Here is a 25,889-nt window from a genome sequence, read left to right as displayed (position 1 = left end):
GGGTAAGAAAGAAGCCCACTTTGCCTGTGGCCTTTAATTTCCTCCCACCTCTACCAGAAATAGTCTCCCAAAACTTTTGCATGTGGTTAGTGAACGAACAAGTATTTTTGAGGGATTACACATCCTTGGCTCTGTGCTAGAAAGTGGTAGTTCCACAGAGCCTGAATATATAGCCCATGCATTCGAAGAACCTGGGAGAAGTGTCCTAGACACAGGAAAGAAGAACATAGAATTCAGTCGTGATACAAATGCTCTAAACATTCAGAAAGCCGACGTCATCCGCTTTTCGCCAGCCCCCAGACCATGTAACAAGGCAGTGTGGATGTGAGAAAGGAGCAAACCTGTAGATTCTAGAATCCAGAAGGAAGTATATGGGCTCGACTCACAGGTTGTTTCTTGAACTAATTTTGTGCTCTCAGGTAAGTAGTGCTGGGGTAATGCCCTGGCTTCTTCGTCTGTAAAGGGTGATCCATTGTAACACTGCCCTGCTAACCTCAAAACATTTTGGCAGAAATGGAAACACTGAGTACATTCTATAACGTGAATTAAATTTGTTAATTACTAATATATTTGTCCAGAGGCACAGAGCTGGCTTTTGTTTGTACATATGATTCATAACTACTTACAGAGACAAGAGGGGCAGGTTGAGGGAATGTTTATTGAATTACTAAGTAGTCCTAAATATTTGTGGAGTATTTTTGCAATTAGAAGACTTCAAATGAGACACTTATTTCTGTGCAATGTTATTTTCTGTTTCCTCCATATGCCTTAATACTGTGCCTAAGGCCAGTATTATGCCAGTGAAAAGCCTTTCTCAGGAAAGAGAATGGTATATTTATATATACTTTGTGTCATATTGTACTGTGTGTCATTTGCAGTAAATTTAATGGGAACTCAGCTTAAGGGACAAATGTAAAAAACTATAGGGTCAGAAATGAAAGCAAATGTTTCATAAAATGGGTCCCTGATTCATTTTTCAGCAAATGTTAATTGATAGGATATGAAGCCCTTAACTACTTACATCAATGCATTTTTAAAAAAGATTTTATCTATTTATTTGACAGAGAAAGAGAGCACAAGCAGGAGGGAGAGCAGGGAGCCGGTTGTGGGGATTGATCCCAGGACTTTGGGATCATGACCTGAGCTGAAGGCAGGTGCTTAACCCACTGAGCCACCCAGGTGCCCCCATCAATGCATTTTTATTTTCAGTTGTTATTTTTTTTTTTAAAGATTTTATTTATTTATTTGGCAGAGAGAGAAATCACAAGTAGGCAAAGAGGCAGGCAGGGGGTGGGGTGGGAAGCAGGCTCCCTGCTGAGCAGAGAGCCCGATATAGGGCTCGATCCCAGGACCCTGAGATCATGACCTGAGCTGAAGGCAGAGGCTTAACCCGCTGAACCACCCAGGTGCCCCTTTTAGTTGTTATTAATGTTAATAATTAAGTTGAATGAAAAACGAATTTGCTCTTAAGGGGAGTCAGTATATCTTCCAACTCTCGAAGTAGGACACTTACTCGTTTCCCATCAAAGACATGATAACCATCTCATGGTTATCATAGTAATGCTCAGATATGTGGGCATGTATTAAGTATCTGGAGTTCTATAAGATGATGAAAGTTCTTTATTCCTAGCAAGAGGGGATTTGAGGGAGAGAGGAGTGGTTATACAAAATTTGGGAGCTGCAGGGGCAGAGGGTTGGTGGCTGGAACTTAAAATTCTGTTATTACTTAAGAATACCATTTATAGAATAGGTTCCCGAGCTTGTTAAACCCTGAAACATTTTAAAGGTTGTTAAGTATTATGAAACATTTTACTTAGAAATGAACTCAAGGTCTACAAAAAAGAGAAGGGGTGCCTGGCTGGCTCAGTCGGGGGAGAATGTGACTTCTGACCTCTAGGTTGTGAGTTCGAGCTCCATGTTGGGTGAAGAGATTACTTAAAAATAAAGTCTTGGGGCACCTGGGTGGCTCAGTGGGTTAAGGCCTCTGCCTTCAGCTCAGGTCATGATCCCAAGGTCCTGGGATCGAGCCCTATATCGGGCTCTCTGCTCTGCAGGGAGCCTGCTTCCTCCCCCTCTCTTTCTGCCTGCCTCTCTACCTACTTGTGATTTCTCTCTCTCTGTCAAATAAATAAAATCTTAAAAAAAAAATAAATAAAGTCTTAAAAAGGAAAAAAACCCAAAAAGAGAAAAGAAAGCTCTAGTTAGAAAATAAATCCAAAATATTTAAATTGTAAAAATAGGGAAACCTGGGTGGTTCACTTGGTCAAGTGACTGATTTTGGCTCAGATCCTGATCTCAGGTTCCTGCCTCAGGGTCCCAGCTCAGCAGGCAGGGCAGTTGGTTTGAGGCTTCTTTCTCTCGCCCTGCCCCTCCCCCAACTGGCGCTCTCTCTCCTTTTCTCTCTCTCTCTCTCTCTCAAATAAATAAACAAATCTTGAAAAATAAAGATGATAAAAATAATTCAGGTTCTACATGTTTGGAGACAGTCTTAAAAAAGTTTTAATTTGTGGCATATTGTAAATTTTATTTACAATAAAATTTTAATACATTTCTGCAGTAGAATTCATAGATTTAATACCTATCTTGAGAAATTACCTAACTTCCATTGTCTTTCCCTTAGCAGAGATGATTTCTAGTAATTTAAGAAAATTGTATCTTCTTTTCACAGACTCAAAGACTCCTATGTTTTGAAAAGCCATGAGCTAGGTGCTTGTCCTTATTCCTTATTTTATGTCCCACAAATCACTGGATCAAAAAGTCTCAGTTCTCTGATACAAAAAACAAAATGTACTTTCTCAGAAAAAAAAATGCCTTTTATATTGTGTTATATTATGTGTCATTTGCAGTGAGTTTTAAGAACATATTGATAATAGTAATACTGCAAGAAATCAACTTTGTTGTCTGTACTCTCATTTCAAACAAAGAAAAGTGTATAATTGCAGTTTGATTGTTAATACTACTGCCCAGTATACATTTTGTAGTTGTAATAACTATAAAATTAAGCTGATAAATAAAATATATCAGTGGCTTTTTGTGAATATATTTAATGTAAATGACTAAAATAAAAAATATTGATTACATTTTAATTTAAATTTTAATCATGTAATGATAACAATCATTTGCTACCAAAAATATGAAATAAGGTAAATATTTTCTAAAATTATAAACTAACAAGGTAAATAATTTCTAAAAATATAAACAAAAAAGGTCAATAATTCCATCTGCAGGAGAAATGGGATTGTGATAAAAATTGTTGGTGACTTTAATTCACTTGTGATTCCAATTTATTGATTTGTATTTTGATTTTTGTGGAAAATATTTAAATTGTGATTTGAAAATATTTGTATTATCAGATGACAGCATCTCACACTAGAAGATAGATATGGAGATTATTAAAAAAAACTCTTAACAATTTATACTAAAATCATACCTCTCATGTGAGACCACTTCTGTGACTCTCATGAGACCCACTGTCCAGCCCATATCTCCCTATCTGAATATGACCCTATTTAAGCTTTGCCAAATAAGTAACTTCACCTTAAATTTAAAGTTTTGGGAGAAAGTGATTTTTTTCTACTCTTTTTAGTTGATAGTGATATCATTATCACTTGATAGTAACAGCTGGAGATGATCTGCTAGAAGCTGGGGTTATCAGTTGGTTTAGCACACTGTTTTGTGTGTGTGTATGTGTGTGTAGCCTTTACTGCCAGAGAATTCTCCATAGATGAACTGAACTCTGAACTCCTCCATTTAAACTTGATCTATCTTATTTGACTTAATAAATAATTTTTGATGGCCTATCATGTTAAAGAGGAGGAAAAGAACAGCCAGCTGACTCCTCATCCTGTAGCCATCTCGCCTTAAAGGTGCACCTTTCTTATAGGGCAGCAGTTAAGCCCTTTGGTCTCATAGGTGAGTTCTGTGCTCTGATGGGCCAGATGTGGATGCCTTCTTGCCATTATTAGACATTTATCCATGGGAAAGTTATTTGTCACCAACATTTTATGATTTAAATTCTAATGGTAACTTCCTGTGGGATTATTTGGACTGAAGGTTATGTAGCAATTAAAAAACTTTTATTGCCACTTGGCACTGTATCTGACACATAGAAAACTCTTACCAAACTCAGCTATTATTATCAGGCTTTCTTTCCCCCCCCCCCCCAATGTTGCTGTCTGAATAACTTTTCACTGAAAACTGCTATTTAGTGAGGAGACCCAAAAGAGGAAAGAGCATCATGCTAAAAGATTGACTATGGCTGAGTGTTAAGGGAGAATTACCTTTACTTTTTGTGTGACCACTGGCAAATTATTTACTTCCTTGTGCCTCAGTTTTTTCGCCTGGAAAATGGGTGTAATAGTTCTCACCTAATAGGGTTGTTATGACTTTTAAGTGAATCAAAGGAATTTAACATATGTATTTAGAACAATGCCTGGCACACAGTGTTTGTTAAATAAGTAAATAAAATTAAGAAGATCACTAGCAATACTCAGTCGCTAATCTGTCAATCATCTTGGTTTCTGGGTTGCTGAGGGATCCCAAACCAGTCAATCCTTTCTAAACAGTCAGAATTCCAAATGAAAGCCAGATTGTCCCTTGTTTCACTTAGGGAGGCCACCTTGAAAACTTTCCGTTGTAGAGAAATGTGAAGTTGAGATAAAACACTATCATCATTCTTTTCATCAATAGATGCAGTAAGAGAAATGCTCTGCTGTCTACTTGCTACTGAACAGAACGCTTTTCTTGACATGATATTAGATGCTGCTGTTCTTTTCCATTGGTGCCATTCATAAATCTGAATGATTTAATTTGGGGGAATGTTTCCTAGGACAAGAACATCTAAGAATAATTGACTCTGAATGACCATGAAATGTTCTTGAAGCCAGAGTACTGTATAGCCATGAAATAGTCATTCAAAAATTGACTTTCCTGTCCTAGACACATGGCATGAGTATATGGGCTTAGGTACCATGTTAAATAAACATTGCCGGTCAGTTTCCCTGTTATGTTTATTTCTCTCCCTCCACTCCCCCATCCCCCTCCCCCTCCCCACCTCCTTCTTCCTCTTTCTCCCTCCTCTTCCTCTCCTCATCCTTTTTTTCTAAATTAAAGGACACCATCACATAGAAAGCTTCAGCATTAACATATTCAGAAATGTCAAGTGTGATAGAGGATTTCTATTTCTGAAAATGTGTAAGACTTCTAGGTTAAATTTAGTAAATTGTAAGAATTTTCAGTGTCAAACTACAGGACTTGACAACTATTAGAATGATCTCTTGTCAGTTTATCTTCTTCCTTTTTTCCCCTGAAATGATATTTCAAAATATATTTTCATTGATGTGATTTTTCTTCTCTGATGGAAATAACATTTTGGTTTGTCTTCAGGATGCATTTCCACAGACCCTATGCTTTAGTTCTCATTATTTTTCCATGTGTTCACCTTCAGTTTCTCGTCATTAGGTGGGAGACTAGCAGATGTTTGCTGTTGACTGTTGACTGAATGGTTGTAGTTTCACCCATTTACATCCAACTCTTTTAAACTTTTTTTAGCTTATCACTGTTTCCCTTTGTCTTTTTACCAATTTAACCATATCTTCTAAAGGCAAATCTTTGGATATTTAGCTAGATCTATTTAGTATGTTGAAAGAAATTAACTTTCAAAGTATGCCTTCTAAGAAAATACTTTCTATTCCTTTTAAGTACTTGGCAACACTATATTTGATTATTAAATTCTTAATACCGATGATTATCCCAGCGCCTGTGCATTTTGTCACCCATTGACAAAATGGAAAACTTTTTATCCTCTATAGAAATTATACTGTAAAATCATAAGAATCTTCTTCTTTAGGAATTTGTCATCAAAATTTATAAATACCAAAATACTTTTATATGTATGTATATTTCAGTGTATCTGTAGTTTCATATATCTCTTATGCACTAGAAGAGATGAAAATACTTGGCCATTTACTGTGGCTGAAATTATAACTCTGTACAGAAAAAAAGTGGGTAAAACTCCGCTCCTAACAATAAAGAGTTGACTCAAATTAGCACATTTGAAAGATTGCTGTCTTAGATTGTTCAGTGTTGCAAAGTTCCTTTCCAGATCTTCTTGAGTTACATCTACTTGACAGAAACATTGGAGATTGTCTAGCTACTTGGGTGTTCTTAATAGCCACTTGAGAATACAAGGTAATTGAATTCACTTTGAAAGCATGTCTTTTCATGGAAGTGATTTATTGCTAACTCTGTCACTAATTAGCTTTCCGACCTTAGAGAAAGTACTTAACCTCTCCCTGGTCCTCAAATTCCTTGTCTGTAAGATAAAGGGATTGGATCCAATGATTTCAAATGGCTCATTTTACTTCTAACTATCTATGACTTGCTAAACCTGAAAGTGAACTATGTGCTGGGGTTCAGCTGCCGTGGTCTGAATTGCAGATTCTCCTGCTTCTCACCATCCCTAGGCTTGCTAGGGTGAGAATGCTTAGGACCCTACTGCTTCCCTTGAAGTTTAAAGGCCTCTTTCTTTAATCCCTTGGGCCTGGTTCTCCTAGCATGTATTTTGAGATTTAGATTCTCATCTGTAAATGGAGATAATAGTTCTTGTCTCAAGTGATAACTACCATTATCAAATGAAATAATATTCATGGAGTTCTTTTATTTTTGGCCTGTGTTAGATAGCTCATAAATACTACCTACATTTCCAATTTACATTGGATTTCAGAGACCTCTAAATCTTGGAAATAACCTAAGTGAAATAAATCTAAGTAAATAAATCTAAATCTTGGACATAATGTCAGTTTTAAATAAGGGTAGAAATTAAGAATGCCACTGTGAGCAAACTTGCAAATTGGTGCAGTACATAGTTGAGGCTCTGGAGATAGGGACAAGTTGTATTCTAACTCTGCGTTTCATTAGCTTGATGACCTTGGAGAAACTTAACTTTCAGAATTTACATCTCTACTTGAAAAGTAGGAAAAATAATTTCCAGTGAAGATGAAATAAATACAAGTGAAAACACCTGTTGCATAAAAGGCTCATAATTGCTCATTTTCTTCTCTTGATGGGGATTACAGAGACGGACGACTCAAACTTCATCTAGTACTTTCTCATACTTATCAGGGCTGCACTGAAATCATGATAGGAAGTCAGTTTCTATTTTATTTTGAAGAAAAGATTCCCTGGGAATTAGATTTCATAGTTTTGCTCCCATTATTCTAACCCAAATGAAATTTAAGCTCATTTCCTCCTGTTCCTGTCTAAGTAAGGATAAAATCCAGCTGGTGAATATCCTCTGGGAAATATTCTTTCACATTCTTAAGGTCACCCATTACCCTCCCATTTTGCGGCCTTAAATAGTCCCATTTTCACAGATAGAAAAAGATATTTCTTCTTCTTTGTTCTTCTACCACCCAACTCTACTCCCAATCTAGTACATTTTTAAAAAGAAGTCTAAAAGGTTGGACAAAAATATTGAAAAGCATTAGCACATTTATTGATAATTATTGGCTATAAAAATTGACAAATAAGTTAACAAACAGCACTTTTACCGAAAGCACTAAATCTGTACTAAGATATTTATGTAGGATTCTAGGTGTTGATGGCAAAATAGGTGTAAGAAGAAGGATGGTAATATGCAGATAGGAGTGACTTTTACTTAAATGTAAAAATAATTTTACTTAAAAGTAAAAAAAAAATTTTTTTGCTTTTATTTAAAGGCAATTTTTTTTTTTTTTTTTTTACTTTTACTTAAAGGCCAGGAGGTATTATTTAAAGTATAACTTTAAATACATTTTCTTGTTAGATTTTCACAGCCTCCTACAAGGCAAGTTGAATTAGCACCACTTTCCAGATGAGCACGCTGAGGCATAGCTGCCTAAGTAACTTGCTTAACACTATCATACAAATTCTGTGAGGCAGAGTCAAGACCGAGCACAGATCTTCCTAGCAAAATTACTGGACCTTTCTCTCTACAATTCTACTAACCCAAGCCTTCTAGCTGATATGCGCTGCAATGAAAAGTAATTTGGGTGAGAGGTATCTAATAGCTTGTATCCAGCCACAGGTCCTTTGAGTCAGTTTCTCAGAGCCAAGGCCTCTTTTGAATCCGATAAGATCAGGGCAGAGACTGAAGGCTTCTTGAGCAAATGCCATCAGAACCTTCCCAGAGATACCAGTTCAAAGGTCCTGGGATCTGACATAGACCTAGTTGGGTGACGTTTGAGCAGACAGAACTCTGCTGTTTTCAGAGGTTTGGAAAGACTCATTAACAGGAAATGACACATAAACTATCATTTGAGATTTAAGAAGTCACTTAAATGAGACTAGAGTTGAAATGATTAGATGAAATATTATCCATATGGCTATAAAAAGACACAGAATATTAAATATCAGAGATGATGGTAGGGAGAAAAGAATTGGAAAAAAAATTCAGTGAAAAGAGAGTAGTCTGCTAATCTTACGGGACACATCTTGTAACACAAGAATCATGGGGAACAAGACCATAACCTTCTGTTTTAAGCTAAGTTACAGTCCTCTTTGGAGAGAAGTAAAAATAATGGCAATGATCTATTTTATTCCCCTTCACTCTGAAAAGGGACTTATGGGAAGAAACAATGCTTTAATTTGGAAGTTAAATTTATAGCAAAACGCCCAGAAAAAAGTTTTCTAAAATCAGGAAGAGCTATGTTGTTGGAGAAAGAACTAGAACTACTGGCATCTCAGCATGGCCTAGGAGCCAGGCTGAAAGCCGGGTTCTACTTCTGAACTAACCATTGGTTACTGGAAAGTTATTATGTAGGCATCACTGTGAGTCTCAAGAGATTAATTCACGTTAATAACACAATTCAAAGACTATCAACCTGTGTAACTGAGAGGTTGTTCTAAGCTATCTTTAGCCCTTAAAATTCTAGGACCTTCGTTAAATATCAGAATTAACAAAACTGGAAACTTATAAAATAAGTTTCTAAACTTGATATCTGTATAACATTTATAAAACTGTAATAAAAGGTTGTCCTAAAAAGTTGTAAAAGAAGAGAATTTTTGTGTGTGTTCCCACAGGATATAATATGCCAAATTTAAGTTATTTTTGTTTTCAATGTAAAAAATTACACACTTATCAAAACAGAATGTCATCCATTGTTTCCTTTTTGATCCAACAATGAATATTTTTTCTAGTTTTTTTGAATGGTTCCTTTAGAAATGGGCAGGAAAATGTTCCATATGTGGTGGACTCTCACTTTAAATAAATATCTACTATTTGATTTTATAAAACTCATAAATCAGAGGTCAGTTTTAGATCATCCTAATCAAGTTATAAAAGACTACAGAGCTGTGTTCTTTAAAATACCTCTTTTGGTGTGTTTAAAGTGAGTGTGTTTCTACACATGAAAGTTTGATTATTATTTTATAAAGAAAAATATTACTCTCACTTGCAAAACCGTTGTGGTTGAATCTTGCTTCATTGAGTCACTGTGTTTTTCTTGATTCATAATCTCGGATGAATCATCTGAATAGAAGCTTTAGGAATGGAGCCCAGGCCCTTATGTTGGTGGGTGGTTATTGCTGTCTTTATGTTCTATTTTATAACACCTTGTAAATGTCCTTCATGTTAAATAGCATCAATACACATTTTTATGGGAATACACTGTTTTATTCAACAAATGTCCTAAAAACTGAGCACACACAGCACATATCCCCTCTCGAAATACACTGCTAGTTGTCTGCACATGAAAAAGATTTAAGCAGTTTATGGTTTTGAGATAGGTAATTCCTTGATGCATTGCATATTTCTCTGTGGATGCAGAGACGAAAAAACACCAGCTGTTTCCTGGAACCACAGCTGACTTCCATTATAAAATTTCAACATGAACTAATTCAGATATAAGGGATGCTTTCTTCTACGAAGGGAAAAGATTTATGACCTAGTGAAATATATACACATCGAAGTTAACTCTATACACTGATGTTTATAAGGTAATGGCCCCACTTTAGGAACTGTGTATTGAAGGTGACCTTGCTGACTCTAAATGCATTCCATTACCGATTAAGAGAGATCTTTTTCCTCCCTGAAATCTCACTGAGTTGTATGTGGAACTTTAAATATTAAGTAAAGGCATGATGAAGTAAATAACAATTAGTGATCATGTAACTACTACTCCATAGCCTTTCAGCTTTTAGTTTGGCCTGAGCAAGTCTTGCGAGATAGGAGAGGCCCTTGGTGGTATGTTCCAGAAATCAGTGTACATGATACACTATAAGTCTTAATCAGAGGGATATATCCCTTTGCACTACCCTCCCAATGGCGAAGAAGAATCATGAGTGTCTAATGAGTGCCTGCTTTGGACAGCTCTCAGTACCGTGACTTCTAGCAGATACAAGGCAATATAAGACATAGTCTTTCACCCCAGTCCAGATGGGGGGAGAGAGGCACACCTGAATAACAGGGAAACCCTAAACCTGGCAAGCGAACATTGCTGTCAAAGTACATAGTAGAGGCGAAAGTAAGGAGTGCTGGTCTGGACACCACCTCCTGCCGTATGGAGAGAATAATTGGGGAAAGTACAACCGAATAGATCTTAGGGAGGTCGGGACGTGCGGTGAAGATGGCTGGGACACAAGCTCTCGGTTCACGTGCTCAAGCACCAAAATAAAATCAGGTGATGAGACGACACTTACTGAGAGCACTGTCCACTTCATGGACCATCCATTATCAGAAGAAAACCCAGGAAGTAGGTAGTATTATTGTCTTCATTTTACTGAGGAGGAAACCAGAGCCCAGAGACGTTAAGTAACTTGCCTCTTATTCTTAAGTGTCCTGTATGTATACGTCCCTCCCCACCCTGCTCCCCCTGGAAGATGGTATATTTTTAAAATAAACATGTATGAGCACTTTTGCTAGATTAGCCTCAAAACATGAATTCTAGGTTTGCCGAGAGCAGCACTCATTGACTAAAAAAGTAAGACTCATGCTCCCTAGTTTTAGTTCCTAAGTATTACACAATTGTGTGTGTGGAAGCTCCATCTGGTCCCACATGTGGCAAGGACTACTTGATGCTCCAGCCGACATCTGCTCATGTTAGAGCCAGTTCACAGCTGCTGGCTAAAGTTTAAATCCATCGTATAGTTATGTCAGATTAGAATGCAGAAAGTTGGCCGTTAGGCCGTTACTTGTTGTCAGGGTAACTGCATTTTCTGACCAGAGAATGCCTTAATCATACCAAAGCCCTTAGTGTGAAATGCTGAAAGGGGCTGCAGACTGTGGCCTTTAGTACCTAAATGGGGTCACTGATTTTTATCTTGAATGATACCATTGTTAGCTTTATCCCCAGACATGAACTTATCCGTTTTGCTTAAAGTTAGAACTCTGGCGAGTTGTGTCATAGTCTCCAAAATAGAAGCCGAAGCTACCTCTTAATTGCATGATAGGCATATAACCATTTAGTTCTTTAAAGAAAAGCTGCAGACAGTTCCCTCAGAAGAGAGTGATGGTTTTTCAATTCTTGTGGAAATGAGGGACTCTTCCTTAGAGCTGTAGCCCCTGGAGAGTCATTTGACCCTTGCGTTTGCTGGAAGTCTGTTCCCTTGTCAATGTCAATTACATGTTCTGATAGTTGAAATGTATGCAATGTATGTGAATTTCTACATAGAAGTTTGTATCATTCAGTTTTTCATTATGTTGGACCATGAGCCTAATAAAGGTCTCCAGAGATAATTTACAGATAGCCCAAGATTTGAAAAAATATTTTGCTTAAAAGCTCCCCGAAAGACATTTTCCAGAGTAATTTATTTCTTCTTCAGCTTGAGTTAATAGTCACATGAAATTCATATATGATATGATATGCCCTGAAAACAGATCGCAGCCATTAAATTGTATCCCTTACCGTTTGAAAACATTTATTTTGCAAAAAATGAAGTCTAGTGAAAAAAGTTGCTTTTCTCATCTGGTTAGTTAACTGAAACCAGGATTCAAGTTTAGGTCATCATTATTGTATTAAAACTTTCCACTTTCTAAAATCATCTTTATAAATGAAATTGGGATATTTTTGCCATAGTAGCTAACTTGGTGACTTAAAGGCAAATGCACTCCATTAGGATGGAAACTGAATACTGGTGTTTCATCACTATCAGTAGCATGGTCTATTATTTGAATATGCCCGGGGGCTTTTCTCTTACCTTTTGTGATCTTGGTAACACCATATTCCCATATTTAGAATGGGAATAACAATTCCTATCTTCTCAAAATTACTCTGAAAGTGCTTTAAAAATATTAATTTTAGGGGCTCAGTTAAGTGGCTGACCTGTCATTTCAGCTCAGGGTCGTGAGATGGAGCCCCACATCAGGCTCCACGATCAGCAGGGAGGCTGCTTAAGATTCTCTCTCTCTGTCTGCCCATCCTGCTCATGCACATGCTGTCTCTCTAAAATAAATAAATAGAAATTTCAGAAGAGAAATTATTTGTTGTTTACCCATTGGTAACAGACATTGTGCTTTACTTCTTTCTTATGCCATTTTGCTGATTATGAAATTGAGGCTCAGAAAAAATAGATGTCCTGCCTAATGTCACAAAGTTATTATAAGACATCACTTAAGGGCACATCCGGGTGGCTCAGTTAGTTAAGCGCCTGCTTTTGGCTCAGGTCATGATCCCAGGGTCCTGGGATCGAAGCCCACTTTGGGCTCCTTGCTCAGTGGGGAATCTGCTTCTCCCTCTGTCCTCTGCCACCACACTTCTTGTGCTCTATCACTCCCTCTGTCAAATAAATAAAAAAATCTTTTTTAAAAAAGATATCATTCACTTAGTCTAGTGATGGGAGCTTGCACAATGGATTTAATTTATATGAGTCTAAATTGGGAGGTCCCTGTCTTCCTGGTCACTTAGAACTGGTTTCAAATCCTGCTCATTTACCACTTATATGATCTTGAGTAATTTATTATTTATTTATTTATTTATTTTTTTAAAAGATTTTATTTATTTATTTGTCATAGAGAGAGAAGTGAGAGCAAGCACAGGCAGACAGAGTGGCAGGCAGAGGCAGAGGGAGAAGCAGGCTCCCCGCCAAGCAAGGAGCCCGATGTGGGACTCGATCCCAGGACGCTGGGATCATGACCTGAGCCGAAGGCAGCCGCTCAACCAACTGAGCCACCCAGGCGTCCTGATCTTGAGTAATTTAAATAGAACACTGAATCTCAATTTCTTCACCGGCGAAATGTTCACACCTATTCACAAGAGTGCTTGGAAAATTATCGGAAGATTTTTATAAAGTACCTGAAGCATGGTGGGTGTGAAATACTGTCCTTCTACTGTCACTTTTTGTTTACTTGGACACTACATATTCTGTTTGCTTGGGCAACATTTTATGTAGTTGTTGGAGGAAATGAAGTCAAGCAAGAAAAGTCTGCTTTTCTCATCCAGCTAATTAATTGAAACTGGAATTCAAATTTAGATCATAAATTCCAAATTGCTACATTTCTTTTTCAACATATGAAATATAAAACATTTTTAAAGTAAAAAAATATACTGAAGATTTGTATCCTTTTCTGTAGTCATCTTTTAATAATCTATAATGAAATAATTTTCAGAGCTTTGGAAAAGCTTTAAATTACTTAGATGTAATTATCCAATAATTTAGAGCAGTTGTGAAACTCATTTTGATTTCATTGACTTTTTTGAGGCATTAAAAAGGGAAAGTCTTGAAATACATTTGTTTATATCCAACTGGATTTCATATGGTGTGTTAGTTTTTTATAACTTGGCTTTCTCTATTTCTACTGTATTTGCTTTTTATTTCTCTATTCACTTTAAAGATAAATTTTAATTCTTTTAAGAATGAGCCTGCCAGATACATTTTATTTCTTATGTAAGGCAAGCTCTTATTGCAAGAAGTTGTAAGATTTACAACTGAATTAAATTTGCAAGGTTAGAGAAATAAGTTCTTTTTTTTTTTAATGATAAACAGGAAATGTCAGTACTGAGTAATATTTTCCACTCATATAGCAAAAAAAAATTTTTTCCAACAGATTGATGGTTCAGTCACAGTATTTCAAAGTATATTCATTCCAAGTTGCCAGAAGATATTTTAGGCAATGATCTATTTGTTTTTCAGTTTGAATTAATAATCTTATAAAATTCATGTGTGAGAGATCACAAATTTTTATCCTTCATTTTTTGAAGGTTTAGGAAGTTTGTACTGTACACTGTTTTTTAAGATAACGCTTGGGGGCACCTGGGTGGCTCAGTCGGTTAAGCATCTGCCTGGGTCCTGGGATCAAGTCCCACATAGGGCTCCCTGCTCAGTGGGGGAACATGCTTCTCCCTCTGCCTGCTTCTCTCCCTGCTTGTGCTCTCTCTCTCTCTGACAAATAAATAAATAATTTTTTTTTTTTTTAAACAGAGAACCCTTAGGTTTTTTTCTCCTTTTTAAATCAATTTTGTATGGTCTGTGTCTACTTGCACTGTTACATAAGATTTGAAAACTGCATTTAATTAAGTGACTTGATGTTCCTTTTTTTAAATTTAAATGCTGGGAATTAATCAAAAAGTATTATCTAATGTGTATTTGTTTCATTTTTAATGTAACGTATATTGTTATGACAAGAAAAAAAAATGAAGTGTATAATAGTGGTGATGTCCTCCTTTATCCAAATTCCAGTTTGGAGGTAACCATTTATTTGTGTCCTTCTTTAACTTTATGTTCAAGAAAACACAAAATTACACAGGATCTTATTGAGTTAATCACCCTTCCTTTTTTAAAGAAAGGAGGATTACTGTACATAGTGCTTTGAAATTTGCTCTTTCAAGTTATTACCCATGTCATTGCAAGTCAAATATAATAAAGCATTTATTTTAATATTTGCATAATGAAATCCCCTAATACACATAAACCACAGTTTTTGCGGCCATTTACAGTTGGATTCACATTTAAGGTGAACTTAATTTTTTTTTGCTGCTGTAAACAAAGTTTTAATAAATATTCTTTTATGTATGTCCTTAGTGGTTTCATTTCTGTAGGAGAGGTTCCTAAATACATTGAGTTAAGCTTATAGGCATTCCCAATTTTAACATATTTGTCAGATTGCTTTCTAAAATTCACACACTGGCAATGTGTGCATATTTCCTCATTATGTCTCAAGACTGAGTACTGCAGTCTTTTAGAAAAATTTATTGGCTCCTGGTAGGTGAAAACTGATATTTATGATTGTTTCAACTTGTTTTCTCAGACTACCAGTGAGACTCATGCTCTTTTTATTTATATTTCCCCTTCAGTGAATTGGTTGGTCAGTTAATTCATTAAAAAAAAACCCTTTTATTGAATTACATACATTAAAAATTCACAAACGCTGGTATACAACTCACTGGATTTTCATAAGGTGTACTAACTCATGGTATCAGAATTCAGATCAAGAAATGGAACCCCAGTGTTCCACCAAAAGTGGCCCCAAGAACTCTTCCAGGTACTACCTCTCTCGGGACATAACCACTCTTCTGACTGATCATTTTCTCCTGTTTTGAACTTTATGAGCTATAGACTTTTTTGTGCCTACCTTCTTTTGCTCAATGTGATATGTGAGTCATCCATGCTTTTTTGGGTAGAAAATAATGGTTTCGTGTTCATTTTTTTGGTAGAGTTTCATTATCTGAATATCCCAGAATTTTTTTATTCATTTTGTATCAGCTAATTCTGTGCACTAAACCATCCCAAAATTCAAGGACTTTAAGTAAATACACATTTATTGTAGTTTATAGATGAACCAAGGTGTTCTTCTGTTTATTGCTTTGCTTACTCCTAAGTCTGTAAGCAGCTTGTCTTGTGTGGGCAGTCTTTCTCCTAGGGTGGGGAGTCAACTCTTTGCAGGCTGGTCTAGGACGCCTCAGATGGGAAGTGGGGTCTTATTAATAGTAAGTGTCATAGTCTCCAGAAGTCTAGATTGAGCTTGTTCTGATGGTGGGGGCAAGATTCTAAGTGAGAAAATAGAAACTCTAAGGCCATTTGAGTCCTGGCAGTGGAACTGGCACACCGTTACTCTTCCCTAAGAAACAGTTTTAACCTAGCTGCAAGGCGGTTTTTTTGTAATAGTTTCTTCTTTTTATTGCTGGATAACGTTCCTTTGTATGGATATTGCACAATTGGTGTATCCATATTCACTTGATGGGTATTTGTGTTGTTTTCATTTGGGGACAATGACAAATAAAGCTTCTATGTTATCGTTTCTTTGGACATATATCTAAGAGTAGAAGGTCTGGGTCATATGGTATGCAATATGTTTGGTATTTTTAAGAGTCATCAGATTGTTTCTCTATGTGTTACACTATTTTATTTTATATTATATATATATTTATATATGTCATATATAAATTTACAGTTGTAATTTGTAAATTGTAAAATACAGTGATATTTTATATTCGCAGCAACAAGGTCTGACTGTTTCAGATACAGCACTTCCTCACCATCACTTGGAATCATCACTTTTAAATCTTAGCCTTTTTAATAGTTGTATCTCGTTGTGGTTTAAATCTGCATTTCCCTAATAACCAAGGGTACTGAACATCTTTTTCATGTGCTAATTTCTCATTCCTATATAGTTCACCTTTGGTGAACTGCCTCTTCAAATCTTTGTCCATTTTTAAAGTTTTCTTATTATTGAAACTTGAGTATGCTTTAATATCCTGGATACAATTTGTTTACCACATATTTGATTTGCAAATATTTTGTCTTAATCTGTGGTTTGTCTTTTCTCACTTTTTCTCACGTAACAGTATTTCTGAAGAAAAGAATTTCTTAATTTTGGTAAAGCTCAGTCTATTTTTTTTTTAATGATTATGCTTTTAGTGTTGTAACTAAAAAATTTTTCCTAATTCTAGGTCATGCATATTTTATTTGATTTCCCTAAGCAGTGTTTTTAGTTTTTAGTGCAAAGGTCTTATACAATTTTGTCAAATTTATTCCTAAGTATCTAATATTTTTGATGCTATTTTAGAATGACATTTACATCCAAATTTCATTTTAGGATTTTTACCAATGTGTACAAATGATTTTTTTAAAAGATTTTATTCATTTATTTGACAGAGAGAGATCACAAGTAGTCAGAGAGGCAGGCAGAGAGAGAGGGGGAAGCAGGCTCCCTGCTGAGCAGAGAGACCCATGCCGGGCTCAATCCCAGGACCCTGAGACCATGACTTGAGCTGAAGGCAGAGGCTTCAACCCACTGAGCCACCCAGGCGCCCCACAAATGATTTTTATATATGAATCCTTTGTCCCTTAAAAATGCTAAACTCACCTATTAGTTCTAGCGGAATTATAGAATACAGTTGGATTTTCTGCATGGATCATCATGCCGGTTCAGAATAAAGAGAGTTTCACTTCTTCCTGATTTGATGCCTTTTCTTCTCTCTTTTAAAAATTCATCTGGGGATGCATGGGTGGCTCAGTCAGTAAAGTGTCTGCCTTCTGCTTAGGTCATGATCCTGGAGTCCTGGGATTGAGCCTCGCATTGGGCTCCCCTCTCAGGTGGGGGAGTCTGTTTCTCTGTCTGCCCCTGCTCTCCTCCCTCAGCTCCCTCTCTCTTTCACACTCTCAAGTAAGTAAAATCTTTAAAAATAATAAATAGATAAATAACAATTTTATCTGCATTGGACTGTATAAACATCCACTGTAATGATGAATAGAAATGGTGAGAGTGGATTCCTTGCTTGTTCCTTCCCTTAGGGTGAAAGTACTGAGTCTTTTACCATTTGTTGCACTGTTAGTTATAGGCTTTTCTGTCACTCCCCTCTTACCATGAGTTTAGTATATCAGGCTGCTTCTAGTTGTCCTACATCTCACTTAAAATTCATTTTCTTAGTCTGTTTTTATTTTGGATAGTTTTATTACTCTGTCTTCAAATTTGGCTGTCTTTTCTTTATTATCTACTCTGCTCTTAATACTATACACTGTATTTCTCACCTTAATCGTTGTAGTTTTAATCTCTGAAAGTTAGATTTGAATAGTTTAAAAATATCTTCTCCAGCATGTCTACTATACTTAACATATTCTTTGACCTATCTTCTGGAACATATGAATAATAGTTATAATACATGTCTTAATGTCCCTGTCTACTATTTTTATCATTTGCACGAGTTTTGGTTAGTTTGTTTGAATTTTGTCATAGGGGTTTTATTTTTCTGACTCTTTATATGACTAGTAATGTTTGCTTGGATGTGAGACATTTTGATTTACCTTACTGGATGATGGATATATCTGTATCCAGAAATATTTTTGAGCTTTGTTCTGGGATATAGTTAAGTTACTTGAAATCAGGACTTTTGGATCGTGTGTTTCAGCTTCGTTAGATACTCATTTTACCCACTGCAAGGCAAACCCTTCTGAGTACTTTACTTAATACTGTGTGAATGACAAGATTTTCCTCTCAAGATTTTCTCTATTGGGGAAAAGCTCTATTCTCTGCATTGTGATGTTTCTGTCATTGTTTCATCTAATACTTTAGAGTTATTTTCACCTGGTCTTGGGTAGGATTTTTTAGGGTCATTTTTACCTGTGTAAGAGAATCAGTGCTCAGTAATGTCTTTGAGGTAGACCTAATGTAGATGTCCTGAGTTATCTCTCTATGCACCTCTCTCCTCTCCCATTTTATATTCTGTGAACTGTAACCTTCTTGGCCTCCTTGGACTCCCAATTTGATCTCCTCAACTCTTGGCAGAATGCCAAGTTCTGCCTGAGTTTCAATTTTCTATGCAATAGCCTTGAAACTCTCCAGACAGTCGTCTGAGGAAATTATAGGATGGATTTCATTTCCAGAGATCACTCTCCTCTGCCTGATGTACACTGCCTTGATACAATGCTCAACATCATTCCTTGGTAAGAAATTTCAAATTAAAACCATACTGGGATGCCACCTACGTGAATTGCTATATAAAAATTAAAGAGGGGGCGCCTGGGTGGCTCAGTTGGTTAAGCAGCTGCCTTCGGCTCAGGTCATGATCCCAGCGTCCTGGGATCGAGTCCCACATCGGGCTGTGAGCCCGCAGGGAGCCTGCTTCTCCCTCTGACTCTTCCTTCCACTCTGTCTACCTGTGCTCGCTCTCACTCACTCTCTCTCTGACAAATAAATAAATAAAATCTTAAAAAAAAAAATTAAAGAGTTGGCAAGATGGGGAGTAACTAGAACTCTAATATACTGCAGATGGGAATAAAAAGTGGTGCAACCACTTTGAAAAATCATCTGGCAGTTTCTCCAATCATTAAACATACATTATCATATATTCTGGTTATTCTGCTATTAGCTAAAGGCTAAGAGTAATGAAAGCATATGGTCATTCAAAGATTCATAAAAGAGTGTTCATAGCAACTTTCCTTATACATAAATACAATGGTCTACTACTCTGCAATTAAAGAGAATGAACCACTGCTACATAAAACCAATATAGATTCATCTGAAAATAATTACACTGAGTGAAAGAATCCAGAAAAAAAAATGAGTACATATAATAAGATTCTATTTTTTATAATATTCTAAAAAAAATACAAGTCTTCTATAGTGATATGAAGCCATTGAACAGTTTCCTGAAATAAGAATGAAGAAAGGAGGGAAGACAATGAGGGATTGCCAAGGAGTGCGTGGAAACTTTTGGGGATGATCTGTATATGCATTATCTCAATTTGGTGCTGGTTTTATGAATATGTCCACATGTCAAAATTTAACAAATTTTATACTTTAAATGTATGCACCTTAGTGTATGTCAAATTATACCTTAATAAAAGTGAAAAAAAAATGTTGTCTTGGAGAAGTTTGAGGTCAAAATGATATTTTCACATTCAGTATTTGTTCCTTAAATTGTTTTGTTTTTAAAGATTTTATTTATTTATTTGACAGACAGAGATCACAAGTAGGCAGAGAGGCGGGCAGCGAGACATGAGGAAGCAGACTCCCTGCTAAGCAGAGAGCCCGATGCAGAGCTCGATCCCAGGACCCTGGGATCATGACCCAAGCTGAAGGCAGAGGCTTTAACCTACTGAGCCACCCAGGCACCCCTGTTTTTTGTTTTTTAATGTGCTATTTAACTCATCCATAGAGTTTTAAATTTCAATTATTTGTTTATGTATAGAAATTCTATTTTATCCTTTTTTAAATATGCTGATTCAATCTTTTTCTTGCTCATCTTTCCATCTTTTATTTTTAAAAACATTTAAATTTACTAAATAACATTTAAAAAATGAAATATATATAGTTATTTTCTATTTTATGCTTAATAATTCTAATAACTCCAGTCCTTGGGTATCTAAGTATGCTGTGGATACTTTGTTTCCCCAAGTGTTTGTTAAGTTTGCCAAGTTAATGTAATCCATGGAAATCACAAGGTACAGGATGAAAGGATGCTCCTGCCAGGAAGTATCATATTTGTATTTGCTTTTGCCAGTGCCAGGGGATGGCGACCCATGAGAGATTCCTTATTTTCTTGGTTTGGAATTTCCCTAAACATACAGAACTATAAATTTGAATCCTGCTGTCCCATGAGGGTGAACCTCCGTTTATTCATCTCCAAGGAAGAATATTGTTGTTATTTTCTTCTACCCATGTCTTAGTCAACTCAGGATACCATAACAAAATGCCATAGATAGGTAAACAGCAGAAATTTATTTCTCACAGTCATGGAGGCCAAGATCAAGGTACTGGCATGTATGTTTCATTCTGAGGCCTCTTCTCATGGCTTCATCAGCATGTAGACAGCTGCCATTTCACTGTGTGCCCATATGACCTCTTCTTTGCGTAAGCATGGGATGAGGAGATGGAGGGCAACATGCTCTTTGGTGTGTCTTATTGGGGCATTAATCCCATCATAACGTCCCTACCCTCATGACCTTACCCAAACCTAATTACCTCCCAAAGATCCCATCTTCAAGTACCATCTCATTACAAGTTAAGGCTTCAACATATAAATTTGAAGCTGGGGTTGGGAAGGAAGGGGGGCGTGGCGGGTAGCATACAAAAAAACATTTGGTCCATAATAATCAGGAACTGTAGCAGAGACAGACAAGTCTGTCAAGTGTTTTCATTGGCTGCCTTTGTTAGTAGTTAGATTTTTTTCTAGTCCACCATTTTACTACGTTAGTATGAGCTTAGAGAGTTTAGTTTCTATTTTTAAGTGAAGGATACAGGGGGAAGAGGTATATGTCAAGTTATGTCAAGTTCAGTCCTACATCATTTGATTATCCTCTCCTGTGACCATTATTCTTAGAGATTCTAGGATCATAGTATGACATATGGTCCTACAGTATCCTTGGATTCTGCTTTTATCACTCTGATTTTGACTTTATATTCTTTTTCTTTTACCTTTGGAAAATCTTTCTTAATTTCTTACTAAGCTGATCAATACATTTCAAGACACATTTTTTTTTTTTTTAAAGTTTTGGGAATCCAGATGTCTTCCATCTGAGAGGTGTTCTGAACATTTAGTTCTTTTACTAGAAGCTCAAGTTCCAATGGATACATTTCAGTTTTGCCAGATTCAGTATGAGAAGGCTGGAATGCCATGACCAAAGACAGAGAACAGGTATTCCTGGTAATGTTTGGGGAACTCTTGATAAGACCACAGAGAGCATGAATTGTAAGCCAAAAAGGGAGTTTCTCTTGAGGCAAAGAGGGACTATTGGGTTTCGACTGGACAAATGGCATGATTTGTCATAGAGATTTTAGAATATAGAAGATTAGAGCCAGGAATATAGCCTGGACATGTTGGGACAAAGTCTGTGAGAGGGAAAAGCAGCCTCAATTGGGTATGTGGCCTTGGAAATAAGGAAAGAATGCTCTCGAGGGTTGCTATGGTCCCTCCCAACTTGCTTGATGTTTGGGTTTAGGAGTTTTAAACAAATCTGAAAGAAGTGATGGTTCATGGAGGGGAGTGAAGATGCTGAGTTCTCTTTTGGAACTATTATTTTAACTCAATTTATCAGATCCTTTTTGGGTTTCTTCTTTCAACTGCCAAGAGAAGAGGTTGGCCACATTTCTGAAACTTGCAAAATTCTCTTTGAATATCTATGCTGGTTGTAAATTATGACATTTAAATTGAGTGTGGCTTTTATCTTACTGAGAAAGATGTGGAATAAATCACCCATGCTTTTTATGTTATCTTCATAAATAGATCCATTTTAATGTAATTTCTATAACTACAAAACTGCGAATATTTAAACTCTGATAAAAAGTATTAATTGCAAAAGTTATTTTAAGTTTTATTTAAAGGGGTTCACTAGCATTTTTAAGAAAAAATGCACATCAGACCTGTTAAGACTAACAACATGTGTGTGTACTTGGTAGCCATCTTGACGGTCACTTTGGCAATTCAGGTCACCATGAGTATCTAATGGGAACAGAGATATGTGCTAGGTCAAGGGGGGGGGCAAAGATAACTAGTAAAGTAGAAATGACAAGATGTTAACTAATTCTGGGCGGTTTTTATACAAAGAGTGTATTATTTTCTCTATATATAAACTTTCTAAAGTAAGCAAGCAAACAAATAACCTCAAACAGTGGCTTTGCTTTCCAGAAACCTACATCTTGAGGAGACTTATTTATTTAAATAGCTGGAAGGCAGCAGGAGACTTAAGAGTGTTGAAAAGCTGACTTCAGTATGAACCTGTTTACTAAGCCAAGCAAAGTCTTCATGGGGGGTTATCCACCTAGAGAGGAGGTTCAACCACAGAAGACTAGTGGTGAAGTCAAGTCCTAGCCTGAGCACACATCAGTTTGTTCTCTTCTCATCGTGGAATTGCCCTAAAAATTAGAACTTCTTCTAATGGAGGCCTCATGTTTAAACACAGAAAACTAGAAAGGAACCGTAATTACAAAAGCCATCCACTTGTATTCATTTCTTCGCTTACCTTTCTTGAAGTACAAAAGACTCTATTTTGTAATTGTGTTGTAGTGATGGTTAATCATATTGTGTGAGGTCAAGTATAGATAGCCGCCTTTTTCATTTTTTTTTTATCATCTCTTTTCATAACCAGAGGGCAAAACTTGATTTAAAAGATCAAATGGCTTTTTTGGGTGCCAGGATAGCTCAGTCGGTGAAGTGCCTGACCCTTGATTTCGGCTCAGGTTGTGATCTCAGGGTTGTGGGATTGAGCCCCTATCCTTGCGCTCCATGCTCAGTGGGGAGTCTGCTTCAGGATTCTGTCATTATCCCTCTTCCTCTGCACCCTGACCCTCCTCTCCGCTCAAGCGTGCTCTGTCTAAAATAAATAAATTTTAAACAAACAAATAATCAAATGGCTCTTTGAAACATACTGTAACATGAAAGTACAAAATTATTTTGAGCTTATTTTAATTCCTTTTCTAATCCTAACTCCTGTCTCACACTCCCACCACAGCCTGTTCAGAGCAGAAAGGGGGCAAGCACAGTTACCCAGAGAATGGGACTGAATGGTCAGCCCTGAGTGCCGCTCAATCCTGCTACTCAGCAGCTGGGCCAATCTGTTCAGTTTACTTAACTCTACCTCAACTTCCTCGTCTGTAAAATGAAAACAGTAACACCTGTCTCCAGATTGCGTGAAGACAATGTGAAATGAAATGTATTATGTGTCATGGGCCTGGTACAGGTAAAAATTCGTTAAGTGGTAGCTGGTACTGATGCCATAGAACCCACGTGTTCTCTATGGGACTCGTTTTTTTTTGCCTGACAAGAGAATGGAAGCCCCTCCCTGCTGTGCCATGCTCATCCTTGAATTTTCAGCCCTGGGCACAGTTCCTAAGAGTGGTGCATAGTGAGTTTTTGTTGGATTCTTGATTTCAATCTAGACTCAAGTCCGTGATGGTGAGTGGTAAACAATGCTCAGAAAATCTATCTTACCCCCCAGACAAATGAACTTGGACTGTGTGGCACTGTGGATTATGTATCTAATTTAAGGGCTGAATTGAGCAGTTCTGCTGTGTTACTTGTAAACACTTCATGGAGAGGGTCAAAATCCAAGAAAATAAGGATTTGAACACCTGCAATTATTATTAGTTCTAAAGCAACGGTGTTTTATATCTTAGAGGAAAAGCACTTAACATCAGTTTCTCCTTTCATTATAAGATAAAACAGAATATACTTTACATTTGATTTTAACTTAAATTTAAAGAGCAGTGAATTCTAGACCTCTGGATAAAAGCCAACACAGAACTCTGCATGAGGCAATGTTGTTAATTTGTTTTGCCTACAGTTAGATCTAATCTTTAAACTGTGTCTGAAGGAATAAAAAATGTCTTTCAATGACTATTTCCCTACTCTTAGGAGAAAAAAAAAGATGGTTCATTTATTAAATTTCTTCAGGAAATATAATCCTTAAATTATGATAAATGTTAAGATAATATACTATATTTAAAACTGCCAAAATTATCATGATAAATTACATATAAACACAAGTACTAGACCTTTCAGGATGTGAAAAGAAGTTTTTAAAAGTTAGTTTTAAAATATACACCATTAGATTGGTTATTTTTATATGTAAGCTGTATTGGAATAATGAAAAACGAAGTTGTTTTTCTTCGATTTTGAGGTTGTGGAATTTTATCATGAGGATCATCTGTTAGTAATTGAATTCTGTCCTTTCATGGATGGAATTATTAGGCCTTTAAACTGTAAAATAAAATTTTAAAATGCACAACAACAACAACAACAAAAAGCAGACTAGCAACTGTTACTTCAAAGGAGACCAAAAAGGAAAACAACCCAGCGAGACAGAAAACATTTGCTGCAGAACCAAGGAAGGTCTCAGTGTCTTTGCTGGGACCCTCCCAGCAGGAGCTGTGCCTGCTCAGGGGTGAGTCACATACACTGACATCTGCCACTGGGCTGTGAAGTCTTGACAATGGGTGTGGGGTAGAAAACTTCGTTAGTTTTTCTAAGAACCTAAAAACTCAGAAGATGTAGCTGGGTTTTCAGAAGATCAGCATGTCGTTCTCTAAATAACAAATTTTAATTTAAAACATTATGAGAGGAAATAGATTTTTTTTTACATTGTGTGGGGAAAGAAACAATTTTGAAGGTTTTTAGAGACTTTGTACTTATACGATTAAGCATAATCGTATAATATAGAATTAAGCATGGCATATATATAATACGTATGGAATATCATAGATAGATTATGCATGGGAAGTATGAAAGCTAATATGAAAGCTAACATTTGATGAATGCTTTGTCTATACCATGCACTGTGAAGGGTTTTCCAAGGCCTCATGTAATTGTCATGATTACCTTATGAGGTAGAGAATAGAGCCTCACATATTAACAAACCTCTCAGGGACATTTAGCTAGTAAATGATGAAACCAGAACTTAAAAAACATGTTATAAAATTAATATTTGTTCACTGTAAATATGCAAATACAGAAGGACATGAAGTGAAAATCAATAAGCTCTAAGTTCTCCCATTCACAGTCGTCTTCCTATAAACCAAATCAATATTTTCTTGTATCTTTCTGAAATTCTCTATATGTATGTAATCATATCCCTTTATGTCTTCCGTGTATATTTTCATCCCTCTCTCTTTATATGTGTATGTAGTTTTTCCTGCTTTTATTTTTAGACCTCAATGGGATTGCCTTATATATTTTGACACTTGCTTTTTTTTTTTTTTTTTTTTGCATACAAATGATTTAATTTAAGTGTCATTTTAATGCAATGACATGACAGTGCTCAGCAGCTATTAGTTCTCACTCAACATAGCACTTTTCCTGGGTAACTACTATCAGCCTTTTTTTTTTTTTAATTTTTTTATTTTTTTTTTAAATTTTTTATTTTTGATAAACATATATTTTTATCCCCAGGGGTACAGGTCTGTGAATCAACAGGTTTACACACTTCACAGCACTCACCAAATCACATACCCTCCCCAATGTCCATAATCCCACCCCCTTCCT

General features: G+C 36.3%; 1 protein-coding gene across 1 annotated transcript in view; it reads left to right on the top strand.

Moving 5' to 3' along the window:
• Nucleotides 1-25,889, top strand: part of MOXD1 (monooxygenase DBH like 1) — a 95,102-nt gene that overhangs the window by 24,801 nt on the left and 44,412 nt on the right. The window lies entirely within an intron of this gene.

This window comes from Mustela nigripes, chromosome 5, assembly GCF_022355385.1.
Source record: "Mustela nigripes isolate SB6536 chromosome 5, MUSNIG.SB6536, whole genome shotgun sequence".
NCBI lineage: Eukaryota > Metazoa > Chordata > Mammalia > Carnivora > Mustelidae > Mustela > Mustela nigripes.
Note: the sequence above shows the minus strand (reverse complement) of the source record. Positions and strands in the feature narration are given on the sequence as shown.